This window comes from Triticum dicoccoides, chromosome 1B (genome assembly GCF_002162155.2).
Source record: "Triticum dicoccoides isolate Atlit2015 ecotype Zavitan chromosome 1B, WEW_v2.0, whole genome shotgun sequence".
NCBI classification, from domain to species: Eukaryota; Viridiplantae; Streptophyta; class Magnoliopsida; order Poales; family Poaceae; genus Triticum; species Triticum dicoccoides.
This window is the reverse complement of record NC_041381.1, coordinates 173,622,516-173,639,640: the sequence shown is the minus strand read 5'-3', so window position 1 is coordinate 173,639,640 and position 17,125 is coordinate 173,622,516. Positions and strand designations below refer to the sequence as shown.

The 17,125-nt window shown below is 46.1% G+C and overlaps 1 long non-coding RNA gene across 1 annotated transcript; it reads right to left on the bottom strand.

The window, feature by feature from the left end:
- Positions 1 to 5,304: 5,304 nt before the first annotated feature.
- On the bottom strand, positions 5,305 to 8,185 carry LOC119326318. The gene is made up of 5 exons (XR_005157906.1): positions 7,268 to 8,185; positions 6,672 to 6,795; positions 6,056 to 6,312; positions 5,868 to 5,943; positions 5,305 to 5,731 (listed from the first exon to the last, which is right to left on the bottom strand). It is a non-coding gene; the product is annotated as an uncharacterized LOC119326318 (long non-coding RNA).
- Positions 8,186 to 17,125: the final 8,940 nt, after the last annotated feature.

Here is a 17,125-nt window from a genome sequence, read left to right as displayed (position 1 = left end):
TCTACGCCGTGCCACGGAGCTGGGCGTCCTGCAGCGATTACACCCCCGGCGCCCGATCCCCTCGGTCTCCCTCTACGCCGATGACGTGATCCTTTTTTGCCACCCCACCGTTGCCGACATCACCGCCGTCAAGAGCATCTTGCTGCTCTTCGGCCGAGCCTCAGGCCTCCTCGTCAACTACAACAAAAGCTCGGCCACCCTGATCCGATGCACCGCTGATGAGGTCACGGCTGCTGTCAACCTGTTGGGCTGCCCCCTCGCCGAGCTCCCGATCACGTACCTGGGCATCCCCCTGACTCTGCATCGCCCGACAGCCGCACTGCTGCAGCCCGTCGTCGACAAAACGGCCAGCATGCTCCCCACCTGGAAGGCGCATCTCATGAACAAAGCCGGCCGCCTTGCGTACGTCAAAGCCATCCTCAGCGCAATACCGATCCACCAGCTCCTCGCCCTCGCGCCACCCAAGAAGACCATCCGCGCACTTGAGAAAATTCAGCGCGGCTTCCTGTGGGCTGGGCGCGCGGCGGCAAACGGAGGCCACTGCCATGTCAACTGGCAGCGCGTCGCTAGGCCGCTCTCGCTCGGTGGCCTCGGCGTGCGCGACCTCGGACGGACCAGCCTTGCGCTCCGCACCCGCTGGTTGTGGTTCAGCCGCACGGACAACACCAGAGCATGGGCAGGCCTCGACCTGCAGTTCACCGATGAGGAGCGCTCATTCTTCTTCGCCTCTACCACCATGCAAATCGGGAACGGCACGAAGGCCCTCTTCTGGGAAGATCGCTGGATCGACGGTCGCTCCGTCTGCGAGATCGCGCCACTCCTCTACGCCTGCACCCCCAAGCGCCGCCGCAAGCTCCGGACCGTCGCCGATGGCCTCCAGGCCAACAAGTGGGCACGGGACATTCACGGCACGATCGGCATACACGAGATCGGGCAGTACCTACAGCTCTGGCAAACTATCAGCGCCACGACACTCTCCGCCGAGCCAGATCGCCTAGTCTGGAAGTGGAGCACAAGCGACATCTACTCCGCCAAATCAGCCTACCTCGCCACTTTCAACGGCTCCTTGGGCTGCGATGCATGGAAGCTCACCTGGAAGAATTGGGCGCCGCCGCGCGTCCGCTTCTTCCACTGGCTCGCCCGCCTGGACCGATGCTGGACTGCCGACCGCCTCGCCCGCCGCAGCCTGCAGCACCCCGCACGCTGCCTCCTTTGTGATCAGGCCCCCGAGACCATGCACCACCTCACCCTCGCCTGCCCCTTCACCAGACAGATTTGGCATGAGGTTCTGCACTGGCTCAGGCTCACCTGCGCCCCGCCCGACAGAGAGCTCTCTCTCAACGACTGGTGGCGCACGGCGCGACATGCCACCCCAACACTCATGCGCAAGGGCCTCGCCTCCGCGACCCTCCTCGTCCCATGGATGATATGGAAGCACCGCAACGACTGCGTCTTCAACAGAGGCCAGCCCTCGACGACCGACCTGCTCACGAAGATCAAAGACGAGGCCACCCTCTGGGCCAGAGCCGGCGCCCTCGGGCTTCGTGCCATCTTGCCCCAAACCTGGGACGTGCACTAACATGCCCTCAGCCTTGTAATTCCCTCCTAGGAGGATTGTAACCGAAACCCTCTTTCCAAAGCAATGAAATGCAAGCTCTTCTTGCGTTTTCTCGAAAAACAATATGAGCACATAAACTTGTAACTTCAAAAACATACATAATTGCATTATTATATACATACCTCTCAATAATTTGGTCTGTCTCTGGAATTTCAGGGTCCAGGAAGACTTTAGATGCATTTGTCGTGCGTAGTCCCAACCCTAGCCGCCGGGGCTCCCCCTCCTTCCATCCCTCCCTCCGCCGCCGCCGAAGGACGCCGCCGGCCTTTTGCCCGGGGGCTGACGGTGGTGGCGGGGGCCTTTCCTCTCTCCCGCTCCATGGGGATGGTGCGGAGCTCCGCGGCGTGAGGTGGCACGGCCGATCTGGCCTCCGTGGCGTGGCGGGCCTGCCTTGACCGGCGGCAGCGCGACGGCGGCCTCGTCCTAGGGCGGTGGTGGTGGCGGTTGCGGCGGCCGGCCCTGCGTCGGGCAGCGGCCTTGGCTGCGTTCGGCGGTGGTGGCCGGATCTGCAGCGGCGGACCATCTGTCCTCGGATCGGCGGTGGCGGTATGGAGGGCCTGGTGGTTGGGTCGGCGCCATGTGTGGTTTGCCCTCCGGACAGATCCGATCTGCCCGGTGCGGCTTGCTCGATGTGCGGCGGCTCAGATCGGCGGCGACCCGTGCGCACAATACGTGATGGAGGTTCTTCGAGCGGATCCGGGTGAAAACCTTGTGCTCGGCTTGTTGCCAAGACCGGCGTTGGTGGCACCCTGTGGTGTCATTACCTTCTTGAAGGCATCGCCGTGGAGAAGCTCTAGACCTCTATCCGCTACCTCCGGGGGAAACCCTAGATCAGTTGATCGGATGATGGCGACGCGTTGGTGTCGTTTCCTCCTTGGGGGCGTCATTCTTGGAGGCGTACACGGGATCGAGGGACCAGCGGGTGCCTTATTGGTGGAGCGGTACTTCATCCTTCACATTGATGACGGCGAATCTCGGCGGCGTGGTGCAGTGGAGACTCGGCGCCCGATGCGCGGGGATGGACTCGCGCAGGTGGAGGTAGTTGTTTGGCGTCAAGGTGTCGTCGATGACGGAGTGGCCTGACAAGGTAGAAGCCTCAATATCTGCTCTGAAGACGGACCTATGAAAGATGGCGGCGACGACACATGTGAGTGCGTCAGACCAGTTTATGCCCCAGACCCGGTATGTGGCTAGGCTGGAGCTTCTGGCTTTTGATGATAGGTTTAGGTGAGTAGACCGGGTATGTGGCCCAGGTAGCACCCCTTCATCATATGGATAGGAGTAGTGGCATATGTTGCCAAGATGGCGGATTCAGGCATATTGTTGTAATACTTTGTAAGGTCCTCGAGAATAATCAATAAAGTGGCCGTATGCATCTCCCAGATGCAGAGGCCGGGGGTCATCCTCCTTTTCTAAAAAAAAAATAAAAAAAATTCGTGCGTAGTGATAGCCCTAGTAATAAATTGTCAGTAATTTGGATTCAGGTTTACACATAGAGATTATAGTTCTCACCATTTAGTTTTCTGACCAAATTTGAAGTGATAATCACTATTGTTTGTTTGTTTAAAAGCCTTTCATTCACCATATTTGCAAATATCCCCCCACAGCGTGATTCTGATTATCTCACCACTTCATGCATTTAATCATGAAAAAGTGATATAAATATCATATATGTAATTCAAAAATATCTATAGAATATAATCACTTACTCTAGTAAAAGGACTTCAATCTCACGGACGTTTGAAGTTTGCGCCATGCCCGTCCCTTTATTTATTTTTGCACATGCTATATTGGCTTCATTGCAGTAAGCAATCCAATGACATCTGCACATAATCATACTTAAAAATCTAGTTCACTGATGCTTGTTCTTCGATATGGACTTTGATTGTACCTGAGCACTATTTATCAATAATCACCCTACTATCCAAGGTATCACCATCAACAAATTCGAAGTGGTAGTCCAAAAACTTGGATTTTCCTTCATCCACTTCCTTCATCGTTGTATCATAGACAAAACTTATTTTGAGATTGTTCTTCAATGGTCGGTATTTTTCATACTCCCAGACTTTGATGGTCTTAATTTTTGATTTAAATTTATTGACCAGTTTGCTCCCAATAGAATACATCACCTTACATAGAGAGAAAACACCCGCAAACTTTGGAAAGGGTAAATTGAAGAGACATTATATATGTAATACTTGCACTTTTTTATCTAATAAAATCATATCAGTGCTAATGAGTTCATTAGTTAATAAGTTAATTGTGTTCCAAAGTCTTAAAACTTTGACTTTCATTGTCCATGTCTCGTTTCCTGTAGTCGATGCATTCAGCGGTGTGTGCCATAATCTTTGAGGCCCTAAAAATATAAGAACAAAGTGTTGATTGATAAAGTAAGTAATAATGACATGCAAGCTCTATAAATACAAAATATTTTTGTCGCTTTTAGATTAGCACTGCCTATAGTGTAATTTAAGTATTATTGATGCATTAATAGGTTTGATCTATAATATGAACACCATCTGATGCACCATATATGTTTATATATATCGCAGCAAGCAATCCCACTTCTTTCTGTTATAGTTGTATGATTCTAGACTTCGATTGTATGTTATCTTAACGTGAAAACACTGGAAGCAACATCCATGGCATTAGCCTTCTGTAGATGAGTCTATATGAAATCATAGTAGATGGACTGATACAATTTTATTAACAATTGGTCTTAAATTTTGTTTCAGATGGAGCTGCTGGAATTACGACAGGAACCCCATAGCATCTGAGGTTGACCAAATACAGGAACCAACTATGTATGTATAGATGAGTCTATATGAAATCATAGTAGATGAACCAATACAATTTTATTGACAATTGTTTTTTATTTTTGTTTCAGATGGAGCTGCTGGCATTATGAAAGGAAACCACTATAGCATCTGAGGTTGATCAAACATGGACACCATCATATCTGTTTGTACATAATGAAACTTGTGAGCTAACATGTGAAATCTTTTTAGATTAGCACTACCGACAGTATAATCTAAGTATCATTGATCCATTAATAGGTCTGATCTATAACATGAACACCATCTGATGCACCATATATGTTTATCTATATCACAGCAATCAACATCCATGGCATTAGCCTTTTGTAGATGCGTAAAAAATATGAACATGACACCATTAAGACATGAACCCACACCTATAGGATTTTACGTAATCAACCTTCTGAGGTAACATGTCAAATATTCTTAGATGAGGACTGCGTAGAGCATAATTGAACCATCATTGATCCATGAATCGGTATCATTTATAATTTCGTGCAGATTGAACTTACTTGATGTTTCCTGATTGCTTGACAGAGCTATCCTGTGGTCACTGGAGGAAGACAATTCTGAAGTTGATGTCGAAGTTTGGGTCGCCGGAGGAAGATGATGTGGGAGCAAGATCATGTAGAAGTTGTAACCTAAAATCTCGAGGACAACGAACCTATGAGGTTGTGGGGAAGGTCTTATATGGATGGTTAAGTTTCTCATGTTTGCACGATGGAAAAAATTGGATTCTGTGTGGACACATTCTGTTTGGAGAGATATGACAGTTTGTTTTTTTAAGCACATTAGAACCTTTTTTTTCTGAGATGGCCTCATCGCTGATGGCATGGTCCATTCGTATGAGTGCGGTGGCCCAACCTGTATGTTTTTTCTTACTAGTAAGCATGCACGTGCAACGCACGTCTCGATCAAAGCATCTACGAAATTCGTGTGGGTACTGAATTCTGAATTCATATTGAAATTAATAACTCTATGTAACGGAAGATCTCCTCGGTGAAATGAAGCTTACTGTATGCTACTCCCTCCGTAGACAAATAAATGAGTGAGTTCTATTTTCAACAACACATGAAAAATAGTAATAAATCCATGTAATAGTAGCATCTATGGCAACCATATAGAGACTTGATATCTATGGCATCCATGTAATTCACCTCCTACCCGTAGGAATATATCTGGTAGCAAATATTGTCATTGAGGCCTTGCCAATAATTACCATGCAGCACTGCAGATCTCTACTTTTCATTCCAGAAAAAAGTAGTGCATTCCTACTGCATTTGAATTTGGTTGCATCCTAATCCAATTCACATAGTTACAATTTTATACCCAGAAAAAATAATTGATTTGACCAGGCACGCCATCATCATACTATACAGGAAATAGGCAACAGACAGTACGACAAAAAACAGGAGATGCAGAGCTAGGCTCACCGTGGGTGGAGTAGTCGGGCGCCGCAGCGGGTAAATGGAATCGAGGAGGGCGGCCGAATTTGACCAAGGCGATATGCTGACCAAGCCAATTCACAAAACTTTTAGCCACACAAACCACGAAATCTCTGAATTCTAGTGGCAACAAACTTAGCAAGGCGCGTGCTAGATAAATCGTTAAGGACGTGTACCTTTCAATGGAGGATTCAAGGAGGGAAGTCCAGAAGCAGGTCGACCCTGACTCGGACTCCTCTTTAGATTCAGACTACTACTGGTAGTGTAGGTTTCTATGTTGTATCCTGATAATAACTGGACCCAGACTTGATCTCTGCATACCTTCTTATAAACCTGGTATCTGATGATTCGCCGCTTCGCTTGCATCGGCCGCCCCCTGTCTCGACCAATGACTCGCTGTCAGAGTTTGACTCGGTTTTGGGAGCCTGGTTCCCTGCGATCAAAACAATGCAGCAATAGGTGAGACAGACTCCTGGTGTGTCTGATTTGGGTATGATCAATCTCCTTCTGAATTGAACTCTAAAGCAATATAGTTCTATGTTGGACCAGCTCTAGTTTGGAAGACAAGAAAAATCTTAGGAATTATGGAGCAGAGAAAAACATCTGCACACAGATGGACATGTGATGTTTCTCTTCTCTTCAGAATTTACTGAGATACGCTGCTGTTCGCATGTCTAATCTCTGAGTTGCTCACAGTCAACCAATGCTAAGTATTGACTTGACCCACAGCATTCCGCACATACTGATAACAAGATCCAATTATGTTACAGGTTGAAGGCATATATTACATACCAGAGATGGCCGCCGTTTGCGACTGGGTCGGCGTCAGGACGGCGTGGTGCTGCGGCGCCCGGAGGCCTTCGGACCACCACAAGTGGCCGATGTTGCTTTTATCTTTTTCCAATCACGATCAAACCTATAATAACAGACAAAAAGAAGGAGATGAATCGCTTCATAGTACTGTCAGTTACATACTCGCTACCTATAACTAACACAAATGTAGTTGAACTCCTTGTCAAAATCACTTTTCCCCCTCTCTCTTCCCAGCTGCGGATATACATACAGCATGCACAACAACCAAAACCCAAAAGTATACAATCCGGGTGATACATCAGTTAGACATGAATCATAACTTACAGTAAGTAAAATAAAACCTCCCCCATGCTTTAAAACAGACATCCAATAAAACACGTACTATGTCTTTTGATAGTATGCTCGACCTCTGCTAGCCATGAACGGATCCCCGTATAGAGATTTTGTAGAAAAATAACCAGGCCAATTCGGCCAGCAAGCAAAACCAATTAGGAATCGACAGAATCTAATCCCCCGACCGACACCATCAGTTACCGAAGAGTAGGGCGGGGATTGGGGGGCAGGGGGCGACTCACAGCTGCAGCGCCTCGAGGAACTTGTCGTGCTCGGGCTCGGTCCAGATCTCCCGGGCGTGATGGTGTAGGGCTTCCTGGCCTTCATCCTGGCTTTTGGTGATGGCAGCGACCTTGTTGGGGAGGATGGAGAGTTGGGGAGGCGTCCGAGCAACTTGGAGGGGTAGAATCCAGCAGCAACCATCGAGGACGTGGCTGCCTCTAGCATGGACGAGAGGCCGTGACGAAGGGGGAGTCGGCGAGGTGCAGAGCCTGGAGGAGCCGCGGACGGTGAAGGAGCCCCGGCGGAGCGTGGCGTCATGTGCTCGGAATGATGCCACTGTCGCGCTCCGGGCGCGGTCGTCGGAGGCGCTGCGGAGCAGCTGTGGGGACGAGGCTGCGGTGCCGGCCATGGACTGCAGAGAGAAGGAGGAGGGCGGCGCTACCGAGCGTGATGGTGGATCAGCGGCGGGTGGGTGGGGGTGGCGGTGGGGCATGCCTCGATCGGATCTGGGGGATCGAGGGGAGGGGGAGAGGCCGAGAGGGTGGGTCAGGAGTGGGTGGATGACGACGGTTGGGATGGCCAGGGCAGTATGGGGAGGAGGAGTAGTTGGCGGCGGGCGGCGGGCGGCCACGGCGGAGGAGGCGGAGGAGGATGGGCTGGTGGCGGAGGCGGAGGATGGGCGAGCAGCGGACGACAGCGGAGGCCCGGCCGTGCTCTGGTCGTTGGGAGGAGGAGGTGCGGACGTGGGAAAGATCGTGGTGGGGGCGTGCGTGCGTGTCGAACGGGGTGTGCGGGGCTTAATTGCGTGGCTTGTTGTGTTAGGGAGATTAGTGGCTTGCTAGTGTTAAACATAGAGACACCATGGACCATTAGATCTTGATGATGGATGGGTGTGATTGTTTGGATCTGCCCCTCTCTTTCTTTTATAGTGGTAGTAGATTAATGATGCATGATGCATGGGAAAATCCTATTCGACGCTCGCTGCGTCGACTTGTCTAGGCTTCGCACAAAGAGCTAGCGATAGCGATCAAGATGGGCCGACCCAGTTAGGAGATAGCGCTGGCGCTACAGCTTCCCGTTTTGGGAACCTTCTGGAGGGTTCCTGAAGGTTTTGGGAACCTTCTAGAAGATTCTTGAACCGGGTTTTCACTGGTTTTTTCTGTTTGTTTTTTCTTTGTTGTTTTTCCTGTTTTTTTCTTTTTCTTTCTTCGTTTTTCTGTTTCTTTATTTTATTTTTCAATTCCTTTTTCTTCTCTTTTTGTTTTCTTTTTGTTCACATTTCAAATTATGTTTGGGAGTTTCAAAAAATCTTCCCATTTCAAATTCGCGCTTCCAAATTTGTTCTCCATTTCAAAATTTGTTTTCAACATTCAAAAATTGTTCGGGCTTTAAAAAATTGTCCGCGCTTCTAAATTTGTTCTCCATTTCAAAAAAAAATCTCAACATTCAAAAATTGTTCGCGCTTAAAAAGTTGTTCTCCATTTCAAAATTTGTTCTCAACATTCAAAAATTGTTCGTGCTTTCAAAAATTGTTCGTGCTTCCAAATTTGTTCTTCATTTCAAAATTTGTTCTCAAGATTCAAAAATTGTTCGTGCTTTCAAAAATTGTTCGAGCTTCCAAATTTGTTCTCCATTTCAAAATTTGTTCTCAACATTCAAAAATTGTTCGTGCTTTAAAAAATTGTTCGTGCTTCCAAATTTGTTCTCTGTTTCAAAATTTGTTCTTAAGATTTAGAAAATGTTTGTGCTTTAAAGAAATGTCACAAATTCCAAGAATATTTGGGAAATTCAAAAGTTGTTTGTGTTTCCAAATTTTGTTTTGAAATTTGAAAAATTGTTCCTGTTCAGTTTTTTGGGTAGTTTAAAAAATGTTTCCGTTCCAAAAAAATATGCTCGCGTCTCCAAAATTCGTTTGTGTGTTGAAAAAATGTTTGAGTTTTCTCAAAATTTGTAAAATAAAACTAATAGTGTTCGCGTTTGATAAAATATTCACCTTTTGTTTTCGCTATTTGGGAAATCGTAAAGTATGTTTTTCAAACAGTCTTATACTTTCTTTAGTTCTTGTAGTTACCCGCTGCAGTTTGGTCAACTGTGCTCGTCCATCCTAGTGGCTAGTAGGGTGTGCGTGCGAGTCGCCCGTGCTGAGTTCGATTCCCAACTGTCGCGCCCTACATTTTTTGCAATTTATCACCTGGTATTTGCAGCGCACTGCAATGGGCCGGCCCAATCGGCGCACCGACGACGTGCCTGTGCGAAAGTGCAGCATTTTGACGCAGAATGCGTCACATAGGAACTCCCTGATGCATGTGTGTTTCTGATCCCTCACGGGTTGGTCCAAGCATTGGGGTTGTGGTTGGGATCGTGAAAATCAACGTGAAGCCGTCATTGGACGCTATGGACCCACATCATTTACGAAGATCTAATGGTTGGACTTATCTTTATTTTGACCCACCTGGTTTACAAATATATAATAATTGGATTTTATTGTCTTACGGCATGGACTCACCTGGTTTACGAAGATCTAATTATTGTGGGATTTACTAAGCTAATTGTCTTTATTCTGATGACCCGTCAAGTACTTTATATATATATAAATAGATGATAGACTATTGCTTTGAATCACTCGTGTCTTAATATTCATGCCATGATTAGATATATGATCAAGATTATGCTAGGTAGCATTCCAAATCAAAAATTATCTTTTTTATCATTTACCTACTTGAGGACGAGCATGAATTAAGCTTGGGGATGTTGATACGTCTCCGTCGTATCTATAATTTTTGATTGTTCCATGCCAATATTCTACAACTTTCATATACTTTTGGCAACTTTTTATATTATTTTTGGGACTAACATATTGATCCAGTGCCTAGTGCCAGTTCCTGTTTGTTGCATGTTTTGTGTTTCGCAGAAACCCCATATCAAACGGAGTCCAAACGGGATAAAAATGGATCGAGATCATTTTTGAAATATTTATGATTTTTGGGAAGAAAAATCAACGCGAGACGGTGCCCAAAGGGGGCCACAAGGCAGGGGGTGCGCCCCTGACCCTCGTGGGCACCCCGTAAGGCGGTTACTGCTCTTCTTTGGCCGCAAGAAAGCTAATTTTCGGGAAAAAAATTGTGGCGAAGGTTTCAATCGAATCGGAGTTACGGATCTCCGGATATATAAGAAACGGTGAAAGGGCAGAATCTGAGAACGCAGAAACAGAGAGAGACAGAGAGACAGATCCAATCTCGGAGGGGCTCTCGCCCCTCCCAAGCCATGGAGGCCATGGACCAGAGGGGAAACCCTTCTCCCATCTAGGGAGAAGGTCAAGGAAGAAGAAGAATAAGGGGGCTCTCTCCCCCTTGCTTCCAGTGGCGCCAGAACACCGCCGGGGGCCATCATCATCACCGCGATCTACACCAACACCTCCGCCATCCTCACCAACATCTCCATCACCTTCCTCCCCTCTATGCAGCGGTGTAACCCCTCTTTTACCCGCTGTAATCTCTACTTAAACATGGTGCTCAACGCTATATATTATTTCCCAATGATGTATGGCTATCCTATGATGTCTGAGTAGATTTTCGTTGTCCTACCGCTGATTGCTGAATTGCTATGATTGGTTTAATTTGCTTGTGGTTATGTTGCTGTCCTATTGTGCCCTCCGTGTCGCACAAGCGTGAGGGGTTCCCGCTGTAGGGTGTTGCAATATGTTCATGATTCGCTTATAGTGGGTTGCTTGAGTGACAGAAGCATAAACCCAAGTAAGGGGGTTGTGGCGTATGGGATAAAGGGGACTTGATGCTTTAATGCTATGGTTGGGTTTTACCTTAATGATCTTTAGTAGTTGCAGATGCTTGCTAGAGTTCCAATCATAAGTGCATATGATCCAAGAAGAGAAAGTATGTTAGCTTATGCTTCTCCCACATAAAACTTTCTATCGGTCTAGTAAAGTAGTCAATTGCTTAGGGACAATTTCACAAGTCCTACCACAACTTTTCCACACTCGCTATATTTACTTTATTGCTTCTTTATCTAAACAACCCCTACTTTATATTTACGTGCTCTTTATTATCTTGCAAATCTATCCAACAACACCTACAAAGTACTTCTAGTTTCATACTTGTTCTAGGTAAAGCGAACGTCAAGCGTGCGTAGAGTTGTATCGGTGGTCGATAGAACTTGAGGGAATATTTGTTCTACCTTTAGCTCCTCGTTGGGTTCGACAATCTTACTTATCGAAAGAGGCTACAATTGATCCCCTACACTTGTGGGTTATCAATGATGTCTCTTACTGATTTATCGCTATCGTTTTGGGGTTATGCTTTAGAGACAGCTGCATTCATGTTAAATAGGGCACCATCGAAATCCGCTGAGACGACCCCATATGAACTGTGGTTTGGCAAGAAACCCAAGTTGTCTTTTCTTAAAATTTGGGGCTGCGACACTTATGTGAAAAAGCTTCAACCTGATAAGCTCGAACCCAAATCGGAGAAATGCGTCATCATGGGATACCCAAAGGAAACTGTTGGGTACACCTTCTATCACAGATCCAAAGGCAAGATATTCGTTGCTAAGAATGGAACCTTTCTAGAGAAGGAGTTTCTCTCGAAAGAAGTGAGTGGGAGGAAAATAGAACTTGATGAGGTAATTTTACCTTCTCCCGCATTGAAAAGTAGTTTATCACAGAAATCAGTTCCAGTGATTCCTACACCAATTAGTGAGGAAGCTAATGATAATGATCATGAAACTTCAGATCAAGTTACTACCGAACCTCGTAGGTCAACCAGAGTACGGTCCGCACCAGAGTGGTACGGTAATCCTATTCTAGAAGTCATGTTACTAGACCATGATGAACCTACGAACTATGAGGAAGCGATGATGAGCCCAGATTCCGCGAAATGGCTTGAGGCCATGAAATCTAAGATGGGATCCATATATGAGAACAAAGTGTGGACTTTGGTGGACTTACCCGATGATCGGCAAGCCATAGAAAATAAATGGATCTTCAATAAGAAGACTGACGCTGACGGTAATGTTATTGTCTATAAAGCTCGACTTGTTGCGAAAGGTTTTCGACAAGTTCAAGGAGTTGACTATGATGAGACCTTCTCACCCGTAGCGATGCTTAAGTCTATCGGAATCATGTTAGCAATTGCTGCATTTTATGATTATGAAATTTGGCAAATGGATGTCAAAACTGCATTCCTTAATGGATTTCTTAAAGAAGAGTTGTATATGATGCAACCAGAAGGTTCTGTCGATCCAAAAGGTGCTAACAAGGTGTGCAATATCTAGCGATCCATTTATGGACTGGTGCAAGCCTCTCGGAGTTGGAATGTATGCTTTGATAATGTGATCAAAGCATATGGTTTTATACAGACTTTTGGAGAAGCCTGTATTTATAAGAAAGTGAGTGGGAGCTCTGTAGAATTTCTAATATTAGATGTGGATGACATATTGTTGATTGGAAATAATACAGAATTTCTAGATAGCATAAAAGGATACTTGAATAAGAATTTTTTGATGAAAGACATCGATGAAGCTGCTTATATATTGGGCATCAAGATCTATAGAGATAGATCAAGACGCTTAACTGGACTTTCATAAAGCACATACCTTGATAAAATTTTGAAGAAGTTCAAAATGGACCAGTCAAAGAAAGGGTTCTTGTCTGTGTTACAAGGTGTGAAGTCGAGTCATACTCAATGCCCGACCACTACAGAAGATAGAGAGAAAATGAAAGTCATTCCCTATGCCTCAGCCATAGGTTCTATCATGTAGCTGTGCACTAGACTTGATGTGTGCCTTGCTATAAGTTTAGCAGAGAGGTACCAAAGTAATCCAGGAGTGGATCACTGGACAGCGGTCAAGAACATCCTGAAATACCTGAAAAGGAATAAGGATATGTTTCTCGTTTATGGAGGTGACAAAGAGCTTGTCGTAAATGGTTACGTCGATGCAAGCTTTGACACTGACCCAGATGACTCTAAGTCAAAAATCGGATACGTATTTATATTGAATGGTGGAGGTGTCAGTTGGTGCAGTTCCAAGCAGAGCGTCGTGGCGGGATCTACGTGTGAAGCAGGGTACATTGCTGCTTCGGAAGCAGCAAATGAAGGAGTCTGGATGAAGGAGTTCATATCCGATCTAGGTGTAATACCTAGTGCATCGGGTCCAATGAAAATCTTTTGTGACAATACTGGAGCAATTGCCTTGGCAAAGGAAACCAAATTTCACAAGAGAACCAAACACATTAGGAGACGCTTCAATACCATCCACGATCAAGTCAAGGAAGGAGACATAGAGATTTGCAAGATACATACGAATCTGAATGTTGCATACCCATTGACTAAGCCTCTTCCACGAGCAAAACATGATCAGCACCAAGACTCCATGGGTGTTAGAATCATTACTATGTAATCTAGATTATTGACTCTAGTGCAAGTGGGAGACTGAAGGAAATATGCCCTAGAGGCAATAATAAAGTTGTTATTTATATTTCCTTATATCATGATAAATGTTTATTATTCATGCTAGAATTGTATTAACCGGAAACTTAGTACATGTGTGAATACATAGAAAAAACAAAGTGTCCCTAGTATGCCTCTACTTGACTAGCTCGTTGATCAAAGATGGTTATGTTTCCTGACCATAGACATCTGTTGTCATTTGATGAATGGGATCACATCATTAGAGAATGATGTGATGGACAAGACCCATCCATTAGCTTAGCATAATGATCCTTACAGTTTTATTGCTACTGCTTTCTTCATGACTTATACATGTTCCTCTGACTATGAGATTATGCAACTCCCGAATACCGGAGGAACAACTTGTGTGCTATCAAACGTCACAACGTAACTGGGTGATTATAAAGATGCTCTACAGGTGTCTCCACAGGTGTTTGTTGGGTTGGAATAGATTGATATTAGGATTTGTCACTCAGTGTATCGGAGAGGTATCTCTGGGCCCTCTCGGTAATGATCATCACTATAAGCCTTGCAAGCAATGTGACTAATGAGTTAGTTGCAGGATGAAGCATTACGGAACGAGTAAAGAGACTTGTCGATAACGAGATTGAACTAGGTATGATGAAACCGATGATCGAATCTCGTGCAAGTAACATACCGATGACAAAGGGAACAACCTATGTTGTTGTGCGGTTTGACCGATAAAGATCTTCGTAGAATGTGTAGGAGCCAATATGAGCATCCAGGTTCCGCTATTGGTTATTTATCGGAGATGTGTCTCGATCATGTCTACATAATTCTCGTACCCGTAGGGTCCGCACGCTTAACGTTCAATGACGATTTGTATTATGAGTTATGTGTTTTTGATGACCGAAGTTTGTTCGGAGTCCCAGATGAGATCACGGACATGACGAGGAGTCTCGAAATGGTTGAGAGATAAAGAATGATATATTGGACGATGTTATTCAGACACCGGAAGAGTACCGAGAGGTACCTAGTAAAAATGGAGTGCCAGAGGGGTTACCGGAACCCTCCGGGGAAGTAATGGGCCATCATGGGCCATAGGCGAGAGAGAGGACAGCCCACAAGGCCCCCCCATGGGGAGTCCGAATAGGACTAGGGGAGGGGGCGCGGTCCCCTTTCCCTCTCCTTCTTCCTCTCCCTTCCTTCTTCCCCCTTCCACCAAAGGGAATCCTACTAGGACTTGGAGTCCTAGTAGGACTCCTCTCTCCTGGCGCATCCTACAGGGGCCGGCCGGCCTCCTCCCTCTCCTCCTTTATATACGGGGGCGGGGGGCACCCCAAAGACACATCAATTGTTCTCTTTGCCATGTGCGGTGCCCCCCTCCACAGTTTACACCTCCGGTCATAGCGTCATAGTGCTTAGGCGAAGCCCTGCGCGGATCACATCATCAACACCGTTGCCACGCCGTCGTGCTGACGGAACTCTCCCTCGACCCTCTACTAGATCAAGAGTCGAGGGACATCATCGAGCTGAATGTGTGCTAAACACGGAGGTGCCGTACGTTCGGTACTTGGATCGGTTGGATCGTGAAGATGTTTGATTACATCAACTGCGTTAACTAACGCTTCCACTTTCGGTCTATGGGGGTACGTGGACACACTCTCCCCCTCTCGTTGCTATCCATCTTCTAGATAGATCTTGCGTGATTGTAGGAATTTTTTTGAAATTGCATGCTATGTTCCCCAACAAAAACAACATAAATAACAGTAGGAAAACATGATGCAAAATGGACGTATCAACTCCCCAAGCTTATACCTCACTTGTCCTCAAGCGAAAACCGAAATCGAAAAACATGTCCACATGCTTAGAGAGAGAGAGAGAGAGAGAGAGAGAGAGAGAGAGAGAGAGGTCGATAAAAACAAAAATACGGACATAGCAGCATCATGTAACTTATTATAACAGTAACAAACTTTAACATAATACTTTTATCATAGAACTTTTATCATACACTTATCATGAACAAGTGACAATTCATCATAGCATCAAAGTATAAAGCATAAACTCTATTGGAAACCAACAAACTATGTTCTCAGTCAACTTTGCAACTACAATTCATCATCTTTTCAGGAAGGGTCACGTATCGGAGCCTTTAGGCAAGTCCACATACTCAACCATGATTTTAGTCTTCTATGATTGCTAACACTCACCGCGTACACATGGCAAAACATTTCAACCGGACTCTTAGAAAGATAGGGGCTTATAGTTTCACCTCCCAACGCACTCACCTCAAGGATGATGTCAATAATAATAACTCATGCTACCCATATTCAACTGGATATATGTGCCTAGATCTTTCCTCACCACATGATGCTTGCCAAAGGAGAAAAATAAAAGGAATAGAGAGAAAAACTTTGACTCTTGCATGAAAGTAAAAGATAGGCCCTTCGCAGAGGGAAGCAGAGGTTGCCATGCGCTTTTTGTTTATATGCTCAACCCCTTAGTGGAAGAGAATGTCACTTTATATTGCCCCTTGTGATGGCAACCTTTATTATGTAGTCTGTCGCTTTTATTCTTCACCATCACAAGTTCGTACAACGCTCAATTTTCCCTTACACTAAATGATCTTACACTTTTAGAAGCAATTTTTATTGCCCTTTTTTCACCAATGACAACTTACTTGAAGGATATTACTCAATCCATAGGTAGGTATGGTGGACTCTCAAACAAGATTTGGGTTTAAGGATTTTGGATGCACAAGTAGTATCTGTAACGCCCCGGATTCGATGTGCCAGGTGTCTGCCAGTTATTCGCCGTCGTTGCCATGTCATTTGCTTGCGTGTTGCACTTTTCCATGTCATCATATGCATTTCATATCATGTCATCATGTGCATCTCATTTTGCATACGTGTTCGTCTCATGTATCCGAGCATTTTCCCGTTGTCCGTTTTGCAATCCGGCACTCCTATGTCATCCGGCGCCCCCTTTTGCCTCTTTTTGTGTGCGGGTGTTAAACGTTCTCGGAATGGCCCGAGGTTTGCCAAGCGGCCTTGGTATAGCACCGGTAGACCGCCTGTCAAGTTTCGTGCCATTTGGAGGTCGTTTGATACTCCAACGGGTAACCGGGTAACCACAAAGCCTCTTTTGTTTGCAGCCCAACACCCCTTCCAAAGTGGCCCAAAACCCACCTAACTCCTGTCCATGCTCTCGGTCGTTCGATCACGATCGCGTGGCCAAAAACCGCACCTCATTTGGACTCTCCTAGCTCCCTTTATCTATAAATATGCCCTCCCCGTCCAAATTCGCGGATCAAATCCCCCCGAAACCCTAGCTTCTTCCTCCTCCTGCAGCCGGACACGTCCGGACCCCGCCAGACATGTCCGCGCCGCCTCCCCCGCCGAATCGCCGCCTGCCACCTGTCGGCCGCCGGCGCCCGCCTCCGCCGGCCCGCGAGGC